Raw genomic sequence first — 26,268 nt, 5'->3', positions numbered from 1 at the left:
TGCCACAGCTAGAGGCACTCACAGCTAGAATATACTACTACGTACTGGGGGTCTTTGGGGAGAAGAAGGAAAAAAAAAAGGAAGATTGGCAACAGATGTTAGCTAAGGTGCTATCTTTAAAAAAAAAGATTTTTTAAAATAACGTGTTAGCCTGTCTAAACTTGTTCCCTCTCACATGTAAATATTTTTGTACATTTTGTGCTACATTTGTACTTCGTAGTGTTTTTTTATTTCATTTTGCATCTGTGCTCTGCATGTATACAGACCCCTAAAATGATGGATACAAACCCGGGATGAAGAGAGCATCTAGAAGCCTTAATGAGCTGTAAACTTGCCAATATTCTTATAACCCAGAAACTCTTAAACCAATTTTTATTTCAGAAAAGAATAAGCTTGTTCTTTTGAATTACGCATTCATCCCTGTATTTCTCTTATTTATGGTCCCTGGTCACCCTGTGGGGGAGACTTTGTGTCCTGATTTCAAGGACTTGATATGCAATTCAGGTGCATGACATTACCCTGAGCATAAAATAAGCCTCAAATAGTTACTGCAAGTGTTGTTAACATTTTACTAAGGCAGCTTACATTAAGAAATAGTCAACTGAAAGGACTGAAGAATATGGAGATATTTTTAAATATCACAATGCTTTATGTCAGGGTAGTCTGAGATTGTCAAAGAGGGCAAATGAGTGTTGCATGCCTATTAGAGTGGCTGCATTTGTAGAGTTTGGTCAAGCTTCAGGATTCTTCCAGTCCTCATGCTGGAGGGCACAGTTCTGAGGGGTGCACTGGACAGATTCTCCATCATCTCTTCCTGGAGTCTTATTGATGAGGCTGACAATATGGCTGTAATACAACCGGCAAATTCTGCCCTTGTCTTGGCCATCAGGTTGGAGTTTCCATTGCTCTTGAGGTAGCAGAGTACCCGTGAGGACCAATGAGTCAGTATGCTGTTGACACATGTGGTTAGAGGGAGGTTCGTGGGGAGTCCTGTCTCTCCAGTTTGGGATGAAGTTACACACATATCTTACCTGAAGTTAGCTGTGCCCCTTTCCTCCATCCCATGGCTTCAATTCTGGACAGCTTGTTGACCTTCAGTGATGTATTCTGTATATAGTAGAGCAATTCCAGGAAGCCCGTAAGTAAGATCAGTGTTGTATAGTAAGCCTTAGTATGTGGTAGAGACCAAAATGGGCATCCTGAGACCTAGGCTGGGGTCACAGAATAGCCCCATGTTTCCTGGATTATTTCAGTGTTTGCAATGTGGACATACTAAACTAGCAGTCTGAGTGCTCACGTCAAATCTGCACTAACTCTGTTGGGACTGTGTGAGGGGCCTTTCCTGGACCCAAGAACAACTTTTCTGTAACTTACTGGAAAAGCACCTTGAGCAGTTTTATGCCGACAGGAACACAGAATTCTCTGCGTGCACAGTGACTTTCTTTTTGGTGGCGAGAGGGATACAGGGAGACGTGAGTCTTTCATGAAAGAAAGCAAATCGAACTGGAATGGTGTCATCACCTTCTTTCCACTTTATTTTGTTCCTGTCCAGCTCTTTTCCATGTGGAAGAGCTCATTATTTTATTTCCTGATGAGAGTTAAATAGGTTTTTCATTATTGCTTTTACCCAGCAGGTATCAAGATGTGATCATGTCGTTGTATCTTATGGAACCCAAGTATTTTTGGAGGATAAGGAATTTTGGAAATAGTTCCCTATTTTATACATGAGGAAACTGAACCCTCAAAGTAAATTGATGACTTAGTTCATTATTCAACGTCCATTCACTCATTGAGAAAAATGTTCAGTGCTTGGCTTGCAGTGGACCCAGGGAGGCACTGTGGGAAGAGCCATGACTGCGAGGGCTCCTGCGTGATAGTAACGAGGAGGGGAGTTTTTACAGAGATGCAAGCAAGATACTGAGGGAGTCATGTGCTGCTTGTGAGCTTTTGCTTTGCGTTTTTTCCCCTCCATATCTGCTAGGAAAAACAAAAAGGAATGGCAGAGAGACTTGGTCAAGCCCAAAGGGTTTCATAGTGATCGCTTCCCAGATTCCGTATTAAACTATGAAGTAGTATGGCTTTTGCTCCAAATTCTGAATTCATGGAATACTAGGGCAATCAGCTGGGTACTTCTTTTAAAAAATAGTATTTAGTATTCTAACATCTTCTCCCAAGGAAATAGACATTCAAACACTATTGCTGATTTTCTCCATCTCCAGAAAGATTAAGATTTATGAATCAGGAAGAAAACAGTTTGCTTTCAATTAAAAGATAGCAAACATACAGCAATAAAATGAATGAAAATATGAAACCACCTGTGTCTCCAATGATAATGCCAACTCAGTGTTTGCTGTAAACAGCTTGTTCGCGTCCACTTTTAGGGGAGAGTGCTTCAGTGTGTACACAAACAAGGAAAATCTTCTCCCCATTCACAGATCCTATCTGCAACACACACAAGTCATCTGTACAAATGTGGTAGATGTATATGTCTCTAACACTCACTTGGCCCTGACAGGAAGTTAATACAGGTGATCCCCAAACACATCATCCAGTATCTGAACTGTCACTCTGGTACTTGGAACAGTGCCATAGTCACTTCCTATTTGCTCCTGGTATTTATCCATTTTGATCTTTGCTGTGTCACCAGATTATTTTTCCTATAACATGAAGCGAGTCACAGTTTCTTGCTCAAAATTTCCCAAAGCTGCACATCTTATACAGAATACCGGTCTGTACACTCCATAGCAACATAGAAGCCTTAATTTTCCAACCCTCTCTCCCATGCAACCTGAAGAATGCCCCCTCCTCCAGAACATTGCCTTTTTCCCTGTCCTAGAAAACCAGGCCAACCGGGTTTCCCCACCTCCAGTGGCCTCACTGGCAGGCCAGGCCCACTAATCTCTGCCGCAGCCATTTTCTGCATCATATCCTTGGCACCCAATAGCGAATGCAATATTTTTGTGAATCCACTTTTTCCTCGCTAAATGAGTCGGTAAACTCCTGGAAGGGTGACTAGGAGTGTTTGGAGAGGACTTTAAACGTTTTAATAAATACTTCTTGGTCACTTCGTTAGAGATTACATATTGTGAGATGACCAGGAATAATTTCTTTCACCTACAAATCAGAGTGTGAGCCCCTTCCTCTCCATTTCACTGGAAAGCTTTCTCAATAAGGACTTTCTCGTTAGGCTGGGACCAGGATGCTTAGGGGACCACCTGTGACTGTGGACATTTACGGGGGGAGGGGGAGGTGGGGTGGAGGAGGGGGCTGCGGAGAGACAAGCAACCTCTTCCCTCAACCTGTAATTCAAGGTCTTCTCTATTAACTTAGTATTTCTTGAGCACCCACCCTGTGGACGACGCCCGCCGTTTGAATTTTTTCCTTTCAAAAGGAAAAACATGACTGCAGTCCCTAAGCCAATACGTACCCCACCTGAAGGTCAGGAACAGCCCCCCGCCTCCCGGGGGGGGGGGATCTGCGCGGGGAGGAGGGGCTGGAGAGCCCGCGCGGCCCTCCAGTGCGAATCCGAAGGCGGCCGCTGTCTCCCCAGCGCGACCCTGCGCCAGGCCGGAGGCGGCGCGGCGGCGGCGCGGGGCTGCGGGGCTGCGGCGGCCCCCCCCGCAGCGGGGCGGCGCGGGCGGCGTCCTCTGCGCCGGCTCTGGGCGTGGGCCCCGCCGCAGCCCCGCCGAGCCGCCGCGTCTCCGGAGAGGGGGCGGGGAGCGCGGGAGGAGCTGCGTCTGCGGCGTCCGCCCGCCGAGCCTCCTGCGCACGGCCGCGGCCGCCAGCCCGGCCCGGCCCGCCAGGTAACTGCGCGCCTGCCGCGGCGGGGCCTCCGCCGGGGCGCCCGGGGCGAGGTGCGGAGCGGGGCCGGGGCGGCGCGCGGGGATGCGCTCCTGACGCGGGGCTCCAGCCCCGCACGGCCGCCCGAGGGGCGGGAGCCCAGCGCCGGGCCGGGCCGGCCCCAGGCCCTGCGCACCCGCCGCGACCCCCGCCGGGCCAGGCCGGGCCGGTGCGCCGCGCCCGCCGGTCGCGTGGAGCCTGAGCCCCGGCCTCCGGCCTGGGGGCCTCCTTCGGAACCCGCGCCGAGATGGGCGATGCGGTGCCGCGTCCCTTCTCTGTCAATTGACTTAAAGCCCCCGTTCGGGGCGCCATGTTTTAAGTTACCCCTTGGGGTGGGGCGAGGGCGGGGGCTGGGGGCGACACTGCGGCGCCGCCGGGGGCGGGCGGGGCCGGCGCGGGGCGCTCGCACGAAGCCTCGGCGCCCCGTAGCTGGCCGGCCGCTTTCGGTAACTTGTCTCCCTCCTCGAGCTGGGGCGGCGGCCCCCGGACGGCGGGGGGCTGCGGCGCGGCCGCGGGCAGGGGGCGGGCGCCTCCTCGAGAGCGTGCTCGGCCCGGCACCTGCGCGGCCCCGCTCCCCTGCTGCGCTCCCCGGGCGCCGGCAGCGCGCCGCCCGCCTGGCGCCCGCGGGGCCGCGAGCCGCCTCGGGGGTCTGCGCGGCGGGGCGCCGGGAGGCCCGGCTGCTGACAGCCGGCGTCGCGGTCTCCGCCAATTCCCTGCGGGTATTTCCCGGCTCCTTGCCTTCTCGGATTTCCCCTCTCGCCCCGCTTCTTCCCTTCCCCTCTCCCCTGCAGCCCCCGCCAAGTTCGTGGCTCCTGCAATGCGGTGGGTGTGGTTATCTAGTAAATTGTAATGTGGTCCTTTGCGCTGGGAGTGTTCGTTCCTTTTCGGGTTTTATATTTACCGATCCAGAGTTTTCTAGCGTTTTGTCCTTCAGTTGCAGCCCAGGGTTCAAGTTGTGAAGAGATTGTTGCAGAACAAATAGATACAGAAAACATTTGGTATTAGTTAGGCATGGAGGCGGGCTGGAGAAGTCCTGAGAGGGCCAGGCAGCCCTGGTCCTGCAGTGCTTCCATCACGGGTTCAAGGTGGTGGTGCAGCCCTTTTACGTTGGTCTTGCAGCATCCCTTTCGCAGATAGCCTCCCTCTTCCTTTTCTCGCCCATTTTAGGCTCTGAGGCGGCAGAAGCGTTGGGTTTTCTCTTGATAGCATTAACTTTCCCAGTAGAAGTTATCACACCAAGTGTCAAAAACATTCTTTATGCGTTTACACTGGTTTTTAAAGTCTGAAGGAAACAAAAATGATAAAATTCAACTTATATCTGGGAGCCCTGGACGTAGCACCAATTACAGCAAATTTAGCCGAAAAGCCCTATTAAAAAAGGGAGCACATCCAGCTTGAGTGAGCTCTGACCGGGCTTTAAAAAAAATGCATGTTAATTTTGGTATCAAACTTTTAAAACTTTAGTTGGACTAACAAAGTTTATTGCAAGAGGAAATAAATTCTGAATTGAGAAGGGTAACTTCAGTTTGTTAATTTCGGAAGGCATCGTCTCATTTGCATTGTGAGTTTCTGATGGTTTAGAAAAGCAAAATATCAGATGCCCAAGTTACTGCATAAAGCTAATACGCTTTAGGCAGATACTTTTGCAAAACAGGACATGTTGTTTTGTGAACGGTTTATCAGTAACAAGAAGAGGAGCCACTTTAATTGGTAAAACCCCTTTTAGGGAAGGATTCAGAAGATATAGGTCAAAGGTCAGTGTCTCAGTGAAATATTTACATCTGATTTGTAAGTCATTTCTTCTGAATGAATGCAATGTAGGTTACAAGCAGTTTTTGTCAGTTTTTGTGCAGTGCTTGGACTTTGGCCAGCTTTGAATTGTGTTGAAATGGGCAATGAGGGATTTTTTTACTTGGTAGTGATGTGGATTAAGGCTGCCCCAGCTAGAGAAGCCCAAGGTGACCTGGCCTACATGCCAAACTATACGACCCAGTGGACTTTTTTTATGGTATGAATTAGGACGCCCCAGGGAGAGAAGCCCAGGGCATCCTCACCTACATGCCGATCTATATGGCCAGATTCTTATCTAAAGTTATATGACCGCACAATAACCAGACCCCCATCTGCACTGAAATCATTTAATGACTTTTTACATCATCTTTTCTTTTCTCCAGTAAAAATAAGTCACGTACCCATGCCTTATAAAATTAGCCCTAACCCTCAACTCGGGGCAGCAGCAGGAGCTCTGACTGCCTGTGGGTCTTGTCCCCACACACCAGCTCTGCCTGCCCATGGGTCCTGTCCCCATGCCAGCGGGGGCAGCAGCAGCTGCTCTGCCTGCCCATGGGCCCTGTCCCCATGCCAGCGGGGGCAGCAGAAGCGGTGGCAGCAGAAGCTCTGACTGCCCATGGGTCCTGTCCCCATGCTATTCCACACTATTCTCTAAATAAAAGAGCACTACTGCCAGATCTTGAGAGTCTAAGAAATCTTTCTTTTGACTCCTCGGCTCACCGACCCCGCATCAGTAGGATGCTATTTTATATATGCATTGCTTTTTAAAGACTGTTAAGTCAAATGTGTTAGGGGCACCCAGGTAGAAGAGAGGCAGCCCTCTGCGCTGCCGTTGGGATGCTGTGGCTCCGTGGTGGGTCTGTTGTACATTGGATCAAGCGTGGCAGGCATTTGCTGTCCAAGGTGTTTGCTTCCATGTTGTATATTCATCTTTTAAGTTACTGCTTTAAAAAAAAGTGTTAAAGTTCACAGATTAGAATTCATGCCCTCTTCAGTACACTAGAACTCTGAGAGTGGGCTGAAAAGTAAATAACATGTTTCTTTTCCGTGAGAATTTGACTATAATGAAGAGAAGGTATTCTTAGGTCTTCGACACCCTGGTCATCTTTAGTTCCCATAGTCTCTTCTGAATATCCAACCACAGTTTTCCTTTGAAAGCCAGCTTTCTTATGGAATACAGACTTACTATTGAAAACCAGGAATCAAACTTAGCTTTAGCACCGCTTCATTTAGAGACATCTTTAATGGTGCAGTTGCTGCATCTATTTCTTTCAAAAGGCTAGCCAGCTGCCAGTTTGCTGGGAGTTAACAGACGCTGCTGGAGGATTCTGCTGTCATTTGATTTGCCTTGGCTGCAAAGAATTATGTGCTCAAGAAGCAAGGACTGGAGCAGTGAAGTCATTGCCCTGCCCGCTGTGACATCACTATGGCTCAAAGGAAACAAGGGTGGGGCAGGCACAACCAGACAGTCTGAAGCATCTTGCTGGCTTTGACTTTGCCTGATGAATGAATGCGACTCTCCTTTCTCAAGTTGAGCTGCGCCATAAGGTATTGTCTGGAGAATTGCAAGGTAGACGTGAATGCAAGAATGCATGGGAAAGTGTGTTTCATAGATCAAGGAAGAGAGGTTTTTTGTGAAATAGTACAAATCATTGAATATTCCTTTTATTGAGGAAAATGCTGTAATCTTTAAAAAGAGCCATTTAAAAAATTATGTAAAGAACGAGAGTAATGAGTCGATATTTTTATTTATGCATAGAGTCAGTCACTACATTTGTTACTATTCATTGTACTAAAATAAATAAAATGCTAAATTCTTAGTTTAGATTATTAGTATTATCTTAAAGTAAATGGTGCCTATAAATATAGTTTATTTTCTGGATAGGCAGTGTTCTTTCTGATTTATTTTTAAGTGATGTGGTTGCAGTTGACAATTGGAAAAAATGGAAAAAGCTGGAGATTTCACAAGGTTAGAAGATATCTGCAGTGATTTGGGGTAATCGATTACCATTTAAGTTTTGTTTTATTTGCAAATTATTTCGTGATTTAGCATTTTAATCCTAACTTAGACTTCTAGTGCAGAGATGATCACAGACACGTTTCACCAAAATTAGTATTAAATAAATTATAAGAGGAAGTGTGAAATTCTTAAACTGTAAAGTTTATTTATGTTTTGAGTTCTGAATTTAATGTGGTGTGAAACGTAAAGAAATGGAGAGCCACAGAGTAGCTGCAGATGTGCATTGTCTTTTCTGCCCCTCCTTGGTAAGATGACTGTCATTTTTTCATGTGAGTGTATCGTGTAGTGCATAGGAGGTCTGGGCAGTTCGCACTTACCTGTATAGCTATTCCAGAGCACATTTCTAAAGCAGAGGGAAGAAAAAACATGAGAAGAGGACACAAGTAGAGAAGCTGAAATCAGGAACGAGAACTGCAGCTTCCTTGGCGAGGTGTCTTTGGTACTACTGCATTTTTAGACCGTGCGATGACTGGTTAAATTGCACACTGTAGAACTGTAAGCTTCTATTAGCACAAAACCGTTAATTCTTTTGTAATTTGCAGTACAGAGAAAAAGCTGACAACTTAATGTTTAGTTTGCTGACATTTTGATACATTGTTCTTATAAGCCCATCCTGATAAACTTAAAACGGAAAAAAAGAACAAGCAGACAGGTCTGTATTACATCTAGAAAACAAATGGGATATTTGACTTGCATCATGTGTTTATTTTTCTCTCCAGTTATCCTCAGTGAGTGCTTGATGTGGAGAGGAACTTATTTCTCTTGGAGTTTCAACCCCAAACCAAGTACAGGTCTAAACACTTAGGGTGTTGAGTAAATATTTATGGAATTGAATAAAAAATGAGGCCGTTTGTCGCTTACCCTTTACTACAGAAATATTTGAAAAGGCTTCAAAAGCACTGCCGCTTTATTTGGAAATGAGAATTACTGGCCTCGTGTATGCAGCCATTATCTCTACTGGCATGGTCCTCTTCCTAACAAGGCTGCTGCTCTGCCCGCGGCTCAAACTGCATAGATTCTGGAGGTTTTGCGGAACCAGAGAAGAGAATACTGGCACCGAGAGAAAGAAGAGCTTCTTTCTGGGAGACCTGCAGGCGGCCTACCCCTTTCCTGGTGGCTCTCCTTGGTGTCAGGGAGGACGTCAGTGTAGAGGGGCCTCAGGACAGGAGAGGGATCAGGTGGGAGTGTGACAGAAGCTGAAAATGGATTAGGCATGGGCGATGATATTAATCCTGACGTTGGACTAAGAAGAGAAAACTGTTTTCTGTTGTAGATCTCTCTTTGGTCATTTTTATACATAACAGTCTTTACATTCTCAAACAGTGAGTTTCTGTATGTGTTATTCAGACCCCAGATTTCATCATTTCTAAAACAAAGTGGGGTTTTTTTCACATTTTAACATCTGAAATTGGGCCATGTCTTACAACTGCTGCCAGCCATGTGGCAGAGAGAAAGCGGCTAACTTAATTCATTGATTGAGAGCGTGTATCAAGAATTGGAGATTGGGTGTCAGCTGATTGGAAAAAAATCTTGGAGACAATAACAGACTGCTCCTAAGAAAGATTCATCCCCAGTGAAGACACATAGAAGGTGGTATTGTGTGGGAGAGCAGAGGCCACAGTGACTGAGGTGGCATGCAATTAAAAGAGTTGGATTCTGACTGAGTGCAGAATTTTTAGAAATACCTAGGCCAGATTATTTTGTTTCTATTTTGTTGATGTATGCATAGAATACCTAAATAAATCTAAAAGAGTTCTTTAAAGAACTAGAGAATAAAAATCCCAGTGTGTGAGTCGTAGCTTCATTGGCACAGTGCTGCATGACATGTTATCTTTTATAATTAATGGTGCCATGGATTTTATCAAATACACTTTATCACTTGGCTATGCAAAATTTTTAAAAAGTGTTTTATTATGTTCAGTGCTTATTTACATGGCCCATTCTGTGTATTACTAAATAATGTTTCTTCTGTGCATCCCTTTATAAGAAAAATCTATTGAGTGGTCTTCATTTTCCATTTTGACTTTTCCATTTTGGTCCTTGGACGTTGGTTGGACTTTGATAGACATTAGTCGTTGAGAATACATTCCAGATAGGACATTCCAGGAGGCAAGAGGCCTAAATTTTTTTTTTTTTTTTTTTTTTTTAAAGATTTTATTATTTCCTTTTTCTCCCCAAAGCCCCCCGGTACATAGTTGTGTATTCTTCGTTGTGGGTTCTTCTAGTTGTGGCATGTGGGACGCTGCCTCAGCGTGGTCTGATGAGCAGTGCCATGTCCGCGCCCAGGATTCGAACTAACGAAACACTGGGCCGCCTGCAGCGGAGCATGCAAACTTAACCACTCGGCCACGGGGCCAGCCCCGAGGCAAGAGGCCTAAATTTAGCTAGAACATCACCTTTATCCTGGGAGTAGTAGGTGATAGTCTGGGGAGGGAGTGTGGGACCGGACTGTGGAAGGTTCTGGATGTGAGACTGAGGGATATTTTGCACTTTGCTGGGTAGTGAGGAGCCACTGACAGTAGTTGAGTAGGGAACAAGACTGTTTGGTGATAAATGTAGGATGTATTGGAAGAATCAGAGTCTAGAGACACATGGTCTTTTGTTAATGGACTAATCCAGAAATTTTGAGAATTGAATGTAATGATTTTTCATCTCGGTGGATATTTTGGCAACTCACCACCTAAGTTATTTGTGGTCATAGTTAGCTGAAGATTAAATACTACTTTTGGACCATTTAGGGTGGAAAATGAGATCTACAGAAGATGGAAGGATCTTCATTCTTATTGATCCTTCCAATTAAAACATCTTTTTCATTTCAGATATTAAAAGTAATGCACGCTCGCTTTAAAATATATTCTAACAATACTGCAAAACAGAAAGAGGAAATCTCATCATCTAGAGACAGCTGATGGTGTGTCTGCAAACAGCCTTCCAGACCTGCTCTCTGAGTGCGTAACAGCCTGTTGGGGTCTTGGAATCACACAGACCTGGGTTGGGCTCCCAGTCGTGCTCTTTAATCAGTGAGTGACATGGGTCAAGTCGCTTAACTTCGTTTAGTCTGTTTGCTCATTTATAAAAGGGCCGTAATGCTTAGATCTCAAGGACACGAAGATTAAATGATCTGATACATGCATAGCACTGAACATAGTAGCTGGGATATGGTAAATGCCTAGTCAATAGCAGCGACTTTATTTTGCCTGTGTACAGATGCATTGGCAGTACGTGATGTTTTACGTGAACACACTTCTAACTCAAATACTGATATGTAACCATTTTCTTTTTTATGCAATACTATGTCCCTGGAAGCTTTTTCTTGTATGCAAATCTATATCTACATCATTATTTTTAGCGAGAAATAAATATTTCCTCTGAGTCCTGTACAGTACTGGTGAGGGACCGTTACCTTCACGATGATGACATTTCCTTTGAGCGAATGAATGAATCAGTAAACTCGTTAATCCTGCCTCCACAGCAGTCTAGCGTTAGAACTTTGGGAAATGCTTGACCTTAAAAACTTCACCTTTTTCTGTAAAATAAAATTAATCACACTTCACGGTATGTCAGTCCTTACAGCAACCCCGTGTGTAAGTCCTTGGCACATAGTAAGTCCTCAGTAACCAATAGCAATATCATTGTCCGGGCAAGAATTAAGGGCGGTCTGAACTAAGGAAGTGGTGGTAGAGATGGAGGTGATGCGGGGTCGGTGAGCCGAGGAGTGGAAAGAAAGATTTCTTAGACTCTTAAGATCTGGCAGTAGTGCTCTTTTATTTAGAGAATAGAATAGCATGGGGACAGGACCCATGGGCAGTCAGAGCTTCTGCTGCTCCCGGCATGGGGACAGGACCCATGGGCAGTCAGGCTGCTGCGTGGGGACAGGGCCCACGGGCAGGAGGAGCTGCTGCCAGCATGTTGCTGCTGCCGCTTCTGCTGCTGCTTCTGCTGCAAAGTTGGGTGGAGAGTAAGGCTAAATTTAAGGCACAGGTCTGTGAGTTCTCTCTTTACAAAAGAAAGGGATATGTACAAAAGTTAAAATGGTATCAGTGCCTGTGGGGTCTGGCCATTTGGGGGTCCCACAACTTTTAGATAAGAATCAAACCGGATTGAGTAAATGGCAGAAGTCACTGCTTAAATATTATCCTCAGCTAAAGACGAAGGAGGATTTGTTGGGGGGGGGGGGGTCAGTTACATGAGGTTGCCAGACAGTAAACCACTTAAGTCCTTGCCTTCCCCATTAAGAGTTTCCAGAGATAAGGCCATTCCCCCTTCCTCCTGGGGCACAGAGGGAGGCATGGAGATTTCCTCCACAAATGCAACTGTCTCTGATCAAAGGGCAAGCAAATTCCACTCCTCGGAGCCTGCTTCTCATCTGAAGTTTTAAAATTAACCAGCCTAAAATCCTCATTAGAGGGACCTGAATCATTTGAAAAATGTTTACACGTGGAGCTTAGGAAGTGGAATTTCCAGGCTTGGTGGTGTGGTGGGTTTGGGAGTTGAGGGTGAGGGCACTTGCACCCAGGGAGGCCCGAGGTGGTGGTGGGGTTGGTGAAGGTGGTAGAGGTCAGGAGGTGGGCTGGAGGTGCCTGCGGGACGTCCAGGAAGAGAGTGCAGGAGCCTTTGCGCAGGAGTCTGCAGGCCGAGGGGTCCAGCTGCAAGATCAAGATGTGGAATCCTTAAGATGGGGTGCTTCTTAGAGCCGTGGGAGATGAGGCCCTAGAGGGAGGGCTAGTGAAGGGAATTTGCAAATGAGGAAAGTAGACGGGAAAGAGCGAGAGGCGTTGAGAAACGTTTCAGGGAGGAGCAGTGCCAGGGCTCCCTAGCATCCAGGCGGTACTGCGCCTGCCACAGCTTTGCCTTGGGCTGCGCTGGCGTGGTGACCTCGCAGGGAGGAGCTTAGCAAGAGCGGCGCAGGCTCTGCGCTTCCTGGCCTTCCTCTCCCTCCTGGACCCCTTCCGTCCTGAGGATGGAGCAAACCGTGTGGGTGAGGAGGGAAAGGGAAGTAGGGAAGAGCAAGAGCGCTGCACACAGCTCCCCAGCCGGGACAGCTCCACGCCGGGCTGAGCCAGAGGCGCAGCCGGCCTTTCCACGCGGGAGGTGAGGGCTGAGATGCGTGACGTGTTTATACGTATATTCATACGTGGGCTCTGTTTATCCACAGTGTGTTATTCTTTTAAAGAGGTATATGGAGAAGCAAAGGTGACGTTGCTAAAAATACCTCCTCCTGTGTAGATGAGGGGCTGTATTTAAAGTTGTGATAGGCAGCTCACTTTAAAGCACTAAACATAGATTTCCCATATTTCCTTTTATGTGGCCCTTTTCTGTAGATCATAAAAGGCTGTAGTGTGTAGTTTCACAGTGCCAGAAAGGTGATGACAGCTTTTTAATGCCATTAATTTTCCCCATTTCTCCTCAGGGTAACAGAAATGATTCTACCAGTGATAAAATATTCTTGATCATAGCTCAACAGCAATATTGGTGATGTCTTGTCCATTAGTCAGAGATAAACATCAAGATGACCCATGGATGATTAACTAAGAAACCAGAGGATACTGAGATAGAGTTGAGGATTCTTTTTAAAAAATAGTGCAAAATATTTCTGACAGACGAAAAGTGTGAATAATAATATAATGACCACTTGTATATCTAACATCAGCTTAAGAAAAACCCCAAATTGCTTAATCTCCGAGTTCTCCACAATTGTACCTCCCTTCCTCCTAGAAGTAGCCACGCTTCTGAATTCGTGTTTGTTGTGACCGTAAAGTCTCTTTGTTCTTTTCCACATCACTATTTATGGGATCAGTAAGTTATTTGTGGTGTTTTAATGTCTAAAAACCTTTAAATGGGGGGCTGAAGTCTCCTCCTCTGTTCAGCACTGTGTCTGAGACTCATATCTGTTCACATCGGTCGTTTTCCAGGGTATGTTTCTTATTCTCGAAGCTGATGCTTTAGCCCAGGGTTCATGGCTTCCTTACTGATCCTTGCACAGGCTCCTGCTTCCTGCCTCAGAGAGGTGTTGCTCAGTGTCCCCTCGACCTGGAACGCTCTCCCCCAGCGCATTTGCACAGCTTGCTCCTTGCACATATGCCCCCCCACCGCCCAACAGTGCTCCCCTGCCCTGCTTACTTTTTCTTCGTATTACTACGTATTTTACATATTTCTGTTTATGACATGTCTCCCCCAACCAGAACATCAGCTTCATAAGGACAGGACGTCTGTCTGTCTGTTCTCCATGGACCCAGCCCTTGCAGCAGTGCTCCATAAATACTTAAATGAGGGCGTTGTTTAAAATATAACAAGAAACAATCCCCTGAACTCAGGAAGGAGAATTCTAGATCAATCTTCAAAATTTCATTTACAGCATTACAGTTTTGTTAAAAGTGATTTAGCTTTGAATTGTAAACAACCTTAAAAAGTGAGACTCCTGAGGAGAAGCGCTTCCTATAGGGCCAAAGGGATCTTCTTGGACCTAAAGGGACTGGCCTGTGTCAGATCGAGACCTCCCTGCACTGACGGTGACTTCAGCCGGGCCTCGCAGAGTGACAGTGGGCTTGGGACTCTATGCTTGTTACGGTAATTTTCTGCTCTCCAAGAATTAGCATTTCTGCATTATTACTTTTTCAGACATACCGTCTGGCCTGCCCTCTTCTTCCCTTTCCAGTTTTAGCAGTCTAAGGTGAACAGGGTTTTTTTCTTACTGATGAACCTTCCATTGTCTTAAATTTGGAAAGTAACCTGTACGCCTCTCATTTTCACTCTTTGTATTCAGTGCTGGGAAAATCAAAGTGCAGCTGGTTTCCAATTCTGAGCTCTTCTGTTAAACACCAAGTGGATGAGTGAGGTTTTGATTAGGCATACCTTTTTTAAAGTATGTGTCAGGGTGAAGCATTTACACAGATGGACAACATTAGGAACTTTTTTTTTTTTAGGATTGCCACCTAAGCTAACATCTGTTGCCAGTCTTCCCTTTTTTTTTCTTCTTCTCCCCAAAGCCCCCAGTACGTAGTTGTATATTATAGTTGTAGGTCCCTCTGGTTGTGCCATGTGGGACACCACCTCAGCATGGCCTGATAAGTGATGCTAGGTCCATGCCCAGGATCCGAACCAGCGAAACCTCAGGCCACCAAAGTGGAGCAAGCGGACTTAACCACTCGGCCGCGGGGCCCGCCCCAGGCATGCATTCTAATTAAAGAAAAGGGAATGCTAATTTTTCATTTGGACTACTGTAGGAAATTATTCTGAAGTATAAAGGTATTTGTGTTTTCCTATTGGCAAAATCATTTATAACTGAATTTTGAAGGATTTCTTATTCAAAAGAAAGTTTTTGTTACTGCCCTATTTCTGTTTCTTTATAGGAAATTAAGGTTTTCTCTAAATTTGGGTATCATGTCTAGACTTCACGAGGGTAGAGGTCTGGAATTTCTCTTTAGTGTCACATACTCAGGAAGTGCTGGTGAAATTCAATGGCCTCTCTTCATTGTTAAATTTATTTTCAGTGATATTCTTTTCATCTTGATGCCAGCAGTGACTTGAACTTGGATGAGGCTCTAAGATCAGTATAATGAGTTGAATGTGTCTGTTTGATAAAGGGGAGTTGACTGTGAGTGGTAAAGAAGATATCAACTTAGATATGTCGAGTAATTAAAGATGAGGGGGACCTGCGCCCTCCAGAATCACTCCCTGTGAACTACGTCAGCAGACGGCCCACACCACTGGGTTTGACCAAGATGTACAGGTGCTCCACCTCTTTGGATCCACCTGTGTTTGGCTTCACTGGTTTTAGGATGTCTGATAACAACTGTTACTCAATTTGAAGCTATTATTCTTCAGCATCGCAGTCAAGATTCTGTCTTAGGCCCAGATCAGAAAATTTGATGTTTTGAAGCTCCTTTTAAAGATTCTATAATGACATAGGTAATTCTTTTTATGCCTTTCTAGTAAAATGGAATTGCTTGATAGAGCTGTCTTGTTTCTTGACGTTCTTTTAGCTGACACTAAAAAGAGGATGAGGTTGAAAAACATTTCAGTAGAAATACCAGCATCATTACAATCCTCATAAGCATTAAATATGCATTCATTCACTGTTGTTTCTGTAGATGGTAAATTCTTAGAGAGGTGCCAAAGGTGCTGCAATGATTTTAATGCACCTGCCTGATAAGGGAAGTTGATTGAGTGGTAGAAAAGATACCAATTTAAATACTCTTTAAGTGAAGATTTAGGAGGGCTGTGGCCTGTAAAATCTTTCTCCTTAGGTCTTTAGGTTCTAAGAAGATATTTGTAAATCTTTATTTTATATGTTTTGTATTATGTGTCATGCATAATAATATCTATATAATAATCCTGCATGTATATTATGATTATAGTATGTATATGATATTTATGTGTATTATAATCACTGTCAAAGCTTTAGGCCAGATTTGTGATATGCAGTAAATTATCTTTATATGTTATATAATCTCTACATTTAGTTCCAGCTCAGTCCCTTTTTACTAACAGCGCAGTCATAGGCAAGTTCTTTAGTATCTCTTAATCTCAGCCTCTTCACCTGTAAAGTGTGGATAGTAATACTAGCCTCATTGGGTTTATGTCACGTTTACGTGCATGCTAAGTGCGTATTCAAAATAGGAATTGTAGTAAAGTTGACCTCACTGTGTTACTGGAAGGATTATTATCAATATTACTCATGCTTTATAAACTTGATTTCAAAATGCCAGTCTGTGGAACAGTGCTGGTCCGTGTGAAAGTTTTCCTAGGCCATCATTTCCCTCTTGGGTAAGCTCCTCATTGCTTTAGTTGTCTGGGCCCGACACTGACCACTCAGCTGTCAGGCCCTGCTCTTATTATGCCCAGGCAGGAGCAGATGTAAGGATGGGCATGAAAGAGGGGACCTTTGTAACTTGACTGCTCTCACTTTCGTCTATCATTTTAAGTGGAATGAAATGAAATATGGTATATCTGTGTTAAAACTGAGTTTTCTACAATGAATGATTAAAAGTGAATAACTGAAATAAGCTAGACAGTTGATCTCACGGTGTTAAGTTTTATGCTGGGCATCTTTCAGTCTGACCAGCACCTCCTCCCCATTGCTTTGGAGAACTGCCCCTCACGCCTTTTTTGTGATAATTTGGGGCTCTCAGTATAGTTTGCCTCTTCCTGGCTAAAGTGATAGACAGGTGACCTAGACCATGCTTCTCCACTGCCAAGCGTGTGCTCCAGGCCAGCCCAACAGGTCCTCCCTGGAGACTCTTCATGTGGATGCAGGAAAGGCAGCCTTAACTTTCTGAGTGGTTGAGATAGAAGAATGTGGCCTTGTTGCTGGCCTAGAAAGCATGATGTCAGGAAGAGAGATGACATCATGTTTTAGCAAAGTAGACTCCCTGAGGTCTCTGGAGCTGCCCTGTTTCCTGAAAATGACCAATGGAAATTTTTTTTGTTTATATTGGTTAATTATGGATAGTAGAAAAGCAGCTATTAGCAATATAATACAGTAGTTAAGAGCCCAGCCAGTTACTATGCATATGACCAGAGGAAAGTTAAATACCTTTCTGTCCTTCAGTTTCTTCAATTGGGCAGAATAATCATACCCACTTCATAGGTTTGTTGTGAGAATTAAATTAGTTAATATGTTTAGGGCAACATATACACATGTATATTAATATTTAATATTTTAGGGCTATGTTTGTATATATATGCATATGTACTTAAATAAAACATAAAGGTTTTTATTTTTTAACTCTTGGTGGCTTTTTACTTTTTCTTATTTACTTATTTTTGAAGAAGAAGATTAGCCCTGAGCTAACTCCTGCCAGTTCTCCTCTTTTTCACTGAGGAAGACTGGCCCTGAGCTAACATCCGTGCCCATCTTCCTCTACTTTGTATGTGGGACGCCTACCACAGCATGGCGTGCCAATCGGTGCCATGTCTGCACCTGGGATCCGAACTGGTGAACCCCGGGCCGCCGAGAAGCGGAACGTGCGAACTTAACCACTGCACCACCGGGCTGGCCCCTGGTGGTTTTATTTTTAAAGAAGGATTTTTAAAACAAAAAAAGTAGTAAGGATATGATCTTGGACAGTTATTCTCAAAAAGGTCAATTAATAAGCTTATACCAGCGGATATGAAAAGTTTTAGAAATTGGATGTATTTTAAAAATTCAAATGGAAGAAATTTACATTTTATTTTGCAACAACATTATACATTATATCAGTTTTCTAGTATCAGTCCATTTCTGATTTGGAGTTGATTTATTGTCTCACTTGACAAAAACCCAATTTAAATAGTTTAAGGAAGAAAAAAGACAATTCATAAGAAGGCTGTGGTGGCCTAGAATCAAAAGAAGACTTGGAGGAAACAGAAGACCTTGAAGTGATCTGCATTCGAGTAGCTTCTGTTTGGAAACCATTATGGGTAATTTTTGGTTTGGTTGCCCTGGCTAACACCATTTCATGTTCAGTAATGTCAGGGTACGCTGTCAGGGCATTTGCTGCCCTCTATAATGCATGTAGTATTTATGTCTGTCCTTATGAAAGATTTTAGTGGAGGTTGGTCATTTTTTGCATCTCTGTTTGCTAAACCAACGATGTTTTTGATACTCAATCCTTAATGTTACTTCTCTTTCAATGTTGAAATAGTCTGTATAATGTGATTTATGGTACATTGTGGTAAAATGGAAAACTTGTCCATTATTTTGTATCTGTCGCTTTGATTGTTGTATATCGTTGTTTAAGATTTGACGTCAATTAGGATGACTTTTAAGAGCAATTTTAGTTACTCATCTTTTCAGCTCACTAAATTAGACGTAGTCAAAAAGTGAGGGGATCAGTGTGTGCGCTGAGGGCTTTGGACTGTGATGGAATTGAGCGGTGAACAGGCTGGGGACTGCACTGGGGTATTTCTGAAGCTGGTGGATTACAGGAAGATGAAACGGATAGAGTCTCTAAAAGGCAGTCTGTGGAGCACCTTGCATGAGAGACGTCTTCTTCCCTCTGGATCACCATTTATACCTACAGATAGACGTTGGTTGTGTTGTAATTGTACTGTAACTATAAACATCTGTTTGGCATTGAAAGGAGTAAATGTTTCTGTTCTACAGAGATAAACCTTTTACTTGTAAACAACCTCCTGAGGTGCGTTGTTTGATAATGTTTAATTGCATTCTTGCTGCAAGTTAAATGTTTAACTATTAATATCATGGGTTATGATTAGGGTTGTTCATAGCTAATGTTGAGACTACTTGTCGGTATTTCCGTATTTTATGACTGAGTTCATCACAGTAACATTTTGAGTGCTGGCTGAGTTAGTCCTTGACATTCATTCACTTACTGAATATTTCTTGAGCGCTTGTTGTACTCCAGACACTTTTCTACTTGGCAGTCAACAAAAACCAGAAGATCTCTGCCCACAGGAGCTGATTTTCTAGTCTGATCTCCTGTTGTCTGGAAGCCTGTGACACCGTGGGTAGGTGACTGTTATCCCCTATCCGTAGGTCCTGAGTGGAAGTTCCAGCTTCATACTCTTTTTACCGTGGGGATGGGGGAGGGCTGCATGAGAGATTTTTGCTGGAAGAGAAATAAAACCAAAGTTAATCAGTGCAGCATTTTCAAATTTTGTTCCCCAAATAATGTATGTCACTAAGAGTGATAATCTGTGTAACGTAGTTGGGGAGAAGCTAAATGTTACTGCCTGTTTTGTTATTAATCTGATTTCATATTACCAGTTTTTAGATATTTTTTCTTTAAACAGCATTTTGATTATGGAAACGTTGGGCTTAAATTCTTGGAAGATATTTTAAGTGGAAGAACAGTTTATTGTTTATCTTTCATTTCTTATTGGATTGGCAGTAATCTTAATAACAAAGTAATATTCACATGGAAAATATATTATTATACTTTGGCATTTTCTAACCAGAACATTTTAGCTCACGGAGAGGCCCTCCATCTCCATGACCTGGCTCCTTTCCTGTCTCTTACGAGGCAGGCAGCTTGATTGTCTCTTCTAAGTTAATGGTCTATGACTCAGAAGCATGTCCAACTTACACAACTCAGAAATCCACTGATCTAGTTTATTTGGCCTTGATCACTTTCTCCTTGATTTGAAGCATATTTCTTTCTGGGCGTCTCTTGTTTGACACCTTGGAGACATTGTCGATTTCTGTGTGTCCTCCTTAGTCAGTCTGTCATGAGGCCCCACAGTGCAGTAGGAAATGCAGGAGTGGACCATGGACAAGATCCTTGACTTGCCTCCAAAGGCAAAGTGGTCGCATCCCCAGCAGGTTTGCTCTCTGGGCCCACGTGGACATGGTGGGTTTGCCTGTGCTCTCCAGCACTCGTACAGTGCCACACAGATAATGACATTCGTCACTCTAGCATTTCTGTGAAAACTGAACGGTGTGAAGCTGTGGAATAACTACCGGAGGAAGAGTTAATGATGGTTACTCAGCCGAATCTGCCTCAAATTCAGGGTAAGGAAGGTAAATCCTTTCTAAGGGAAAACAGACTGTCCTGGGTGTTGGACAGACCTCGTGGTTGAAATTCAGGCAATCCCACTACCACCTCCAGCAGAGGTCCCTCCAGTGACTCAGTGAGGAGACAGTGGCAAAGGCGTCCTCATACAGCATCCCAGCATTGCTCTGCAGAGTCCCCTTAGGGATCCTGAGGGTGGGGGACGTGGAGCTGGCAGCTCCAGCACCTTCTTTTGAAAAAGGCATTCAGCAGTTTCAGAGGAACCAACTTCTGCTCTTAAAACATACTTGGCACTTGATTTGTTGAGGTATAGCAATTCTTGGTTACAAGTGATAATTAAGTGACTGTTTCGCTGAGAATTTTTGAAGAGGAGAAATACGAGAAACAGTCTGGACCCATCAGGTGTAACTGAGTTGTAGGATGGGTGGAACAGGGTTGAAGAGGCGGGAGTTCCATCATAATCGATTTCTTACTTTACTGGAAGTTGTAAGCTGTTGCACGATCCCCACCCCCACCCCCACCCCTCGTCAAGACCTCCACGTGCATTTCTGTGTCTGTCCTTGTGAGCTGGCCACGCTCAGCGCTGTGCCAGGGACTGGCTTTGCTGGGAATGTGATGTGTGCTTTTGCCGAACAACAGCCGTGGGGCTTTGTTGTTGTTGTTTCAGTCTTTTTTTTCCTCTCCTCGAAGCCTAGAAGCCTAGTGTGAGTCGTTTTCCCTGCAGTTTTTCTTTTCTCCACTCTACAATTTTATTGTGATAATTCACTGTGGGATGTCAGTTGAGACACATCTGAGCTGGAGTCTTTGCTGAGCAAACAGATTGCCTGCTAATTTGCCTAACAAATGGGTTCACTGTTTAGTGAGCTTCTGCATATACTTGTTAACTTTTGAGATATTTTACAAAGAAAAAGCTCAAATGTTTTTGGTTTAATATTTGCTCCTTTTTAACTGCAAATATGTGTCCATGTAGAAGGATGTTTGTTGCAGTACCATTTCTAAATAGCAAAGGAATAGGGTAGCCCTAAATGTCCATCAGGAGGGGACCAATTGCATAAATGTTTGCATCCCTACAATGGGCAACCAGTCAGTGTGAAATAGAAGGAGATTGCTCTATCCGTCTAATAAGGGAACTGTTAGAAAATAGTTTTCAAAATATGCTCATTCATTGGCTTATTCAGCAAATATTTATTATGTGCGTATCATTGAGTGCCAGGCATTACTCTAGGAATTGAAGATAGAACAGGGGACAAGCAGATAAAAATCCTCACCGTCCTGGAGGTTATTCTCTAGAGGCGAGAAACAGAAAAGAAACAATAAATTAATATAGAATATGGGAGGTCTGATGAGTGTTATGGAGCGAAATAAAGCAAGGAAGAGGGACAGGAAGGGTGGTTGGGATTTCAGAGAACGCAGTTGGGGGTGTCTTTGGCGAAAGAGGTGCATGGGAGCAAAGCCCTGAAGTGGCGCAAGGGTGGCCCTCTGTAGTGTGCGGTGGGGTGGGCCTTGTGGCTTCAGAGCTGCAAGGACGCCACTGTGGCTGCAGCAGAGAGAGGGAGAGAAATAGGAGGTGAGGCCAGACAAGAAATAGGGCCACGAGTGGCAAGGCCTCGGCTTCCCTGAGTGCGGTGAGAAGTGGTTGGGGCTTCCAAGCAGAGGAATCCCTGACCTGACCTTGTATTTTAAGAGATGAGCTCTAGAAGACTGTAAAAGAGAGGGGAGGGCCAGCGGGACCAGTTGGGAGCTCAGGCTGCTGATCCTGGTAAGGGACAATGGTGACAATATCCAGAGCCCTGAGATTGGTCCAGCCCTTCAAGGACTGAGTGTAGGTGAAGAGCAGAGCTTGAAGGATTGGCCCTGAGGCTCTCCAGTGTCTACAGACCAAGCCAGTCAGTGAGGTGGGGAACCAGGAGCCTGGTGTCAGGAATCCTAGAGGAGGGCGTGTTTGAGGGGTGAAGGTGGTGGCTGTGCCCCATACGGCTGATGGATGAAGCAAGGTAGAACCATGTGTGTGTAGGGTTTTCATGTACATATTGTGCTTGACCATGCCTAGAACATTTCTGAGGGAATACCCAAAAAACTTGACATTGGAGTTTGACAGTGGAGCCATACTGGGGCTCCAGTAATGTGAGAGGGAAATTTTTTCAGCTTAAAAATCATGGTTAATTTTTAAGTGCATATAAACTGTTTCCATTGTTAAAACATTTGGGTTGAGATCAACCCCTACCTGTCCCTCTGTTCTTTCCTTGGGACTGCTTTGAGTATTTCTTCTTGTGGGATCATGCAAACCTTCACTCTACCAGACTCTCAGGTTGCGGTCGGTGCGTTCCCTCATTCATTCGTTCATCACTCACTCATTCACAAATATTCAGTGCCTAATATGTTCCGAGGACAGCTTGAAATGTTTGATGATAGAGCCATGAGCCAGATAGACAAACTGATGTTGCTTGTCTTGAGAACAGCACCCAGACGCAGTCCCTGCTGGGTTTAAGGAGTCGCTTGGCTCTTAGGGATTCTACTAAAATACTGTCCTCATACATTCTGATTTAAGACTTTCACAGGCAGTCCTGGATGCCTACCTATAATTTATGACACTATTTCTGTGGAAAACAGGATTTTTGCCTCTACAACCATTTTACAGATAAGATTTTGGAATATAATTAATTGAGAGTTGAGAACTTCTTGTACTCTGGTTTTAACTATTTTGATCAGATTTTGTGTAATAATCAACTCTTGGTTGTCTCTGCTAATAGACATGTGTAGTAGTGTAAATGTATAAATTTTGACTGTTGAGTTGAAAAAAAGTCTCATTAATTGTCTTTCTTAGGCTAATCTTAAAGTGAGTTTGCATTCCCCGAATTCATACCAACTGATACCCAGGACAGTAGTCTGGCCCATGCTGTGAAGGGGGTGGTAGTGCTGGAAGTTCACAGTGTTGAGCATTTTTGGTTTAGGAAGCCATGGGAGTATAAAGAACACTGACAATTATTTCCATCAAAGGGAGTTTTAAAGCCTTTTTTTTTTGTACTAGCAGAAGTAACTTCAGTTTATTGAAAAATTCACGTGGGAAACAACTGGTAATGTCTGGAACCAGCCTGGACCCACTGCTTCCTTGCCCCTGTGACTTCTGGCTTGGGAAATTCTCGCACTAGTCAATAGAATGAGTAAGAGGAACAAGAATTCCCAGATGCTTCCTTCATATAACAGACATGATCAGGAGGAGTCCTCAGTTGGGTGGCAGAGCTGGTCCTCACATCCATTCCTTAAATATAAAGTATCCTCTTAACTTTCAAAAACCCACGAAGTAGATGAGCCCTTGGTTTTAGTTGTTATCTTGTTCTTTCAAGTTGATGAACTTGGTAGCGAAGTAAGTTCCCAGTTGTGTCCAGGTGTCGCTCGCCCAGGAGGAGCTCATCAGTAGACTGTGTGAATATCTGCCGCTGGCCCTGGGGCTCCCGAGTGTGCGCCACACACCAGAGGTTCCCGCACCACGTGGAACATTTGTTAGTGAAAAGCCTCTTCCCGCCCCGTATCATTTAGCGGCTCTTGGGGTATCTGAATTTTTGTGGGCACTTGAATTTCCGCTCATTTTAGTAGTCGTTTTCTAGCCAGGGAAAAGATGATTAGTGAGACCGAGGATGGCCCCATGCACAGACCTGCCTCTGCAGTTGCAGCAGGTGCTCCTGTGTTGAGAAGGTTTGCTCCTGTCCGTTTGTTTCCCGTGATGACGACCACAGTCGGGGGGTGGTGGACCGTGCTGTGTGTTTTGAAAAGGTTTTCATTTTCTTAAAAGTCAGACCTTTTTTAGTTTTAAAGACTTACTCCAGTTTAAAGCTTGCTTCCTCTTTTACTTCTTGACTTGCTTCTGCCTTTGGCTTGCCAGCTATCTTTTGAAACAGGGTGAGATTTTTGCCTGCTCTCTGTTAGTTCCTCTTGCTGTGCCATTTCACTGAATCCTAGTGATGGTCCCTGGAAGGCAGAATTACATAAAAGGCTGAGAGAGCTGTTGTAACTGGGTCAATACTGATGTTCTCTGCAACTCTGAATTAGGAAGTTTCTGGTATTATTTTGTACTTCCCCATTTTTTATGCTTAGTCTCAATTCCCTACTCGTGTGGCTGGCTCAGAGTTCATTTTAAAGCAAGCTTCTCGTAGAACAGACCTGTTCATAGCAAATGGTTGAAGAATTCATATTTTCTCTCCAAGCTGAATTCTGAACGATGTCATTCCAGCAGTACCATCTTGAAGAGGACTTTTAAGGGACTGCTGTAAGGCAGAGAGCCCTAAGTTCCACCCGGCAGTGTACACTGCAGCAGCTGGAAAGCCTAATTATAGGCCAGGAAGCCCCTTAGGAATTACAGAAAGTGTTAGCAGAGGCCTACATGTGAATGACAGCTGTTTGCCTCGGCACCAGGGAGCCAAAGTGCACATAGAATAAAAATAAAGTGTCCTGTCCAGCACATGTTGGCTTTACACGCTTGTGAAAGTCTCCCTACTTGATCTGAGTGATGATGAATGGATGGCCAAGCTTTGTAATAGTGTCAGCTCCAGAAGCCCTGTGAGGAGGGCGGGTAGGCATCCCTTTTACAGTGCAGAATTGTGGGTTTGAACCCTCAGCTGTTCAGTGCACGTTGAAATAAACAGTATATACCTGTAATTGGGAATATCAGAGTATTATGGGCGCAGCTGTGCCCTGTCTGCACTAATGGAGTCTAGGACCACAGAAATCCCACCTTCTTATCAGAAACATGTGGCCCGAGAATAGTCCGTCTGTTTTAAAAAAAACACCCTCGAGCACCAAAGTCATACCAAGGAAGTGCTAATGATTCCTCTGAATGAATACGTTTCTCTGACTTAGCAATTTTGATGAGGTTCATTTGAAAATATATTGTTTCTTTGTAACTTTCATTAATATTTTGACATTGCTTGATAAATATAAAAGATATACATTAATAATATCTGATGCAAATAAGGCTAGGTTCATGTACTTGTCTTTTAAAGAAGAGAAAACTTTTGGAAATGAAATAATTATTTGCAGGTGGACTGTAATGCTTATGTATAAATGGAGGAAGAAAATGTATTTCGTGAGTAATCTTATAACTTATATTTTTACCATTTACGTAATGTGACATCTTATTTTGGTTATGTTTTCAAATTACTCTTATAAAAAGTGCAAAAACATTTACAGTATTTGTGATTGGCATCAGATATAAACGTGTGTATCCACTAAGCTTTTCTTGTTGCTTTATCTTGTGAAGGGCAAAGCACCATCGCCCCTTCAGTCGTCAGTGATGAGGGTGGTACCATGGTAACAGCTGCTCTGGCGTTCTGTTTCGGTTAGATTGGGCAGGAAGGAAGAAGAGCTTCATGCTGAAATAATCATTGCAGAGGGTTGATTTCAGCTCTGTTGCTGTTCAACTTGTGATTGAATACACAAGACATACTGAGGAAAATGCTCATTTTCTTCCACTTTTGTAACCTTTTAATTATGCTTTTGCCTCTGTCATTATTAACCAAACCAAAGTCATTATTACTTTTTTTATTGGAGTGAATTTCAAGTTTAAAAATGCAGCTTTAGGGGCTGGCCCCGTGGCCGAGTGGTTAAGTTCGCGCGCTCCGCTGCAGGCAGCCCAGTGTTTCGTTGGTTCAAATCCTGGGCGCGGACATGGCACTGCTCATCAGACCACGCTGAGGCGGCGTCCCACATGCCACAACTGGAAGAACCCACAACGAAGAATACACAACTATGTACCGGGGGGCTTTGGGGAGAAAAAGGAAAACATAAAATCTTTAAAAAAAAAAAAAAAATGCAGCTTTAGCTTCACTATATTGTTTTTATCCTCAGGTTTCTGTTAGGACATTAAAATTATCTTGATTTCCTACCTTTGATAAGCCATTATTATTGTAAGATACTGTATTCCGTACATACTGGGTTTAGGAATCTGAAATATAAATAATAAATAATGGCTAATGCTTGGGTACTTAATATGTACTTATATGTACCAGACTGTATAAATTCTATTCATTATCTCATTTAATCCTCATAAGCTGGTGAGATAGGCAGATATGAATAATATCTCTGTTTACTCAACTAAAACTCAGAGAGGTTAAGTAGCTGAACCGAAGTTACACAGCTGAGTAATCGAGGAGCCAGCTAAACCCAAGC

The 26,268-nt window shown here is 44.1% G+C and overlaps 1 protein-coding gene across 49 annotated transcripts in view; it reads left to right on the top strand.

Moving 5' to 3' along the window:
• EPB41L3 (erythrocyte membrane protein band 4.1 like 3) overlaps positions 1-26,268 on the top strand; it is a 228,812-nt gene that overhangs the window by 81,114 nt on the left and 121,430 nt on the right. For 22 of the 49 annotated variants that reach the window (XM_070627373.1, XM_070627408.1, XM_070627403.1 and 19 more), the window contains exon 1: positions 3,649-3,803. The exons of 15 other annotated variants lie outside the window; for them this stretch is intronic. The gene's annotated coding sequence lies outside the window, so the exon portion shown is untranslated. Of the gene's footprint in view, positions 1-3,572; positions 3,804-6,909; positions 7,180-26,268 lie in introns of those variants that run through there. 12 more of the 49 variants (XM_070627374.1, XM_070627384.1, XM_070627362.1 and 9 more) reach the window with 6 other exon arrangements.

This window comes from Equus przewalskii, chromosome 7 (genome assembly GCF_037783145.1).
Source record: "Equus przewalskii isolate Varuska chromosome 7, EquPr2, whole genome shotgun sequence".
Taxonomy (NCBI): domain Eukaryota; kingdom Metazoa; phylum Chordata; class Mammalia; order Perissodactyla; family Equidae; genus Equus; species Equus przewalskii.
The sequence above is the reverse complement of the archived record's forward strand: the minus strand, read 5'-3'. Positions and strand labels throughout refer to the sequence as shown.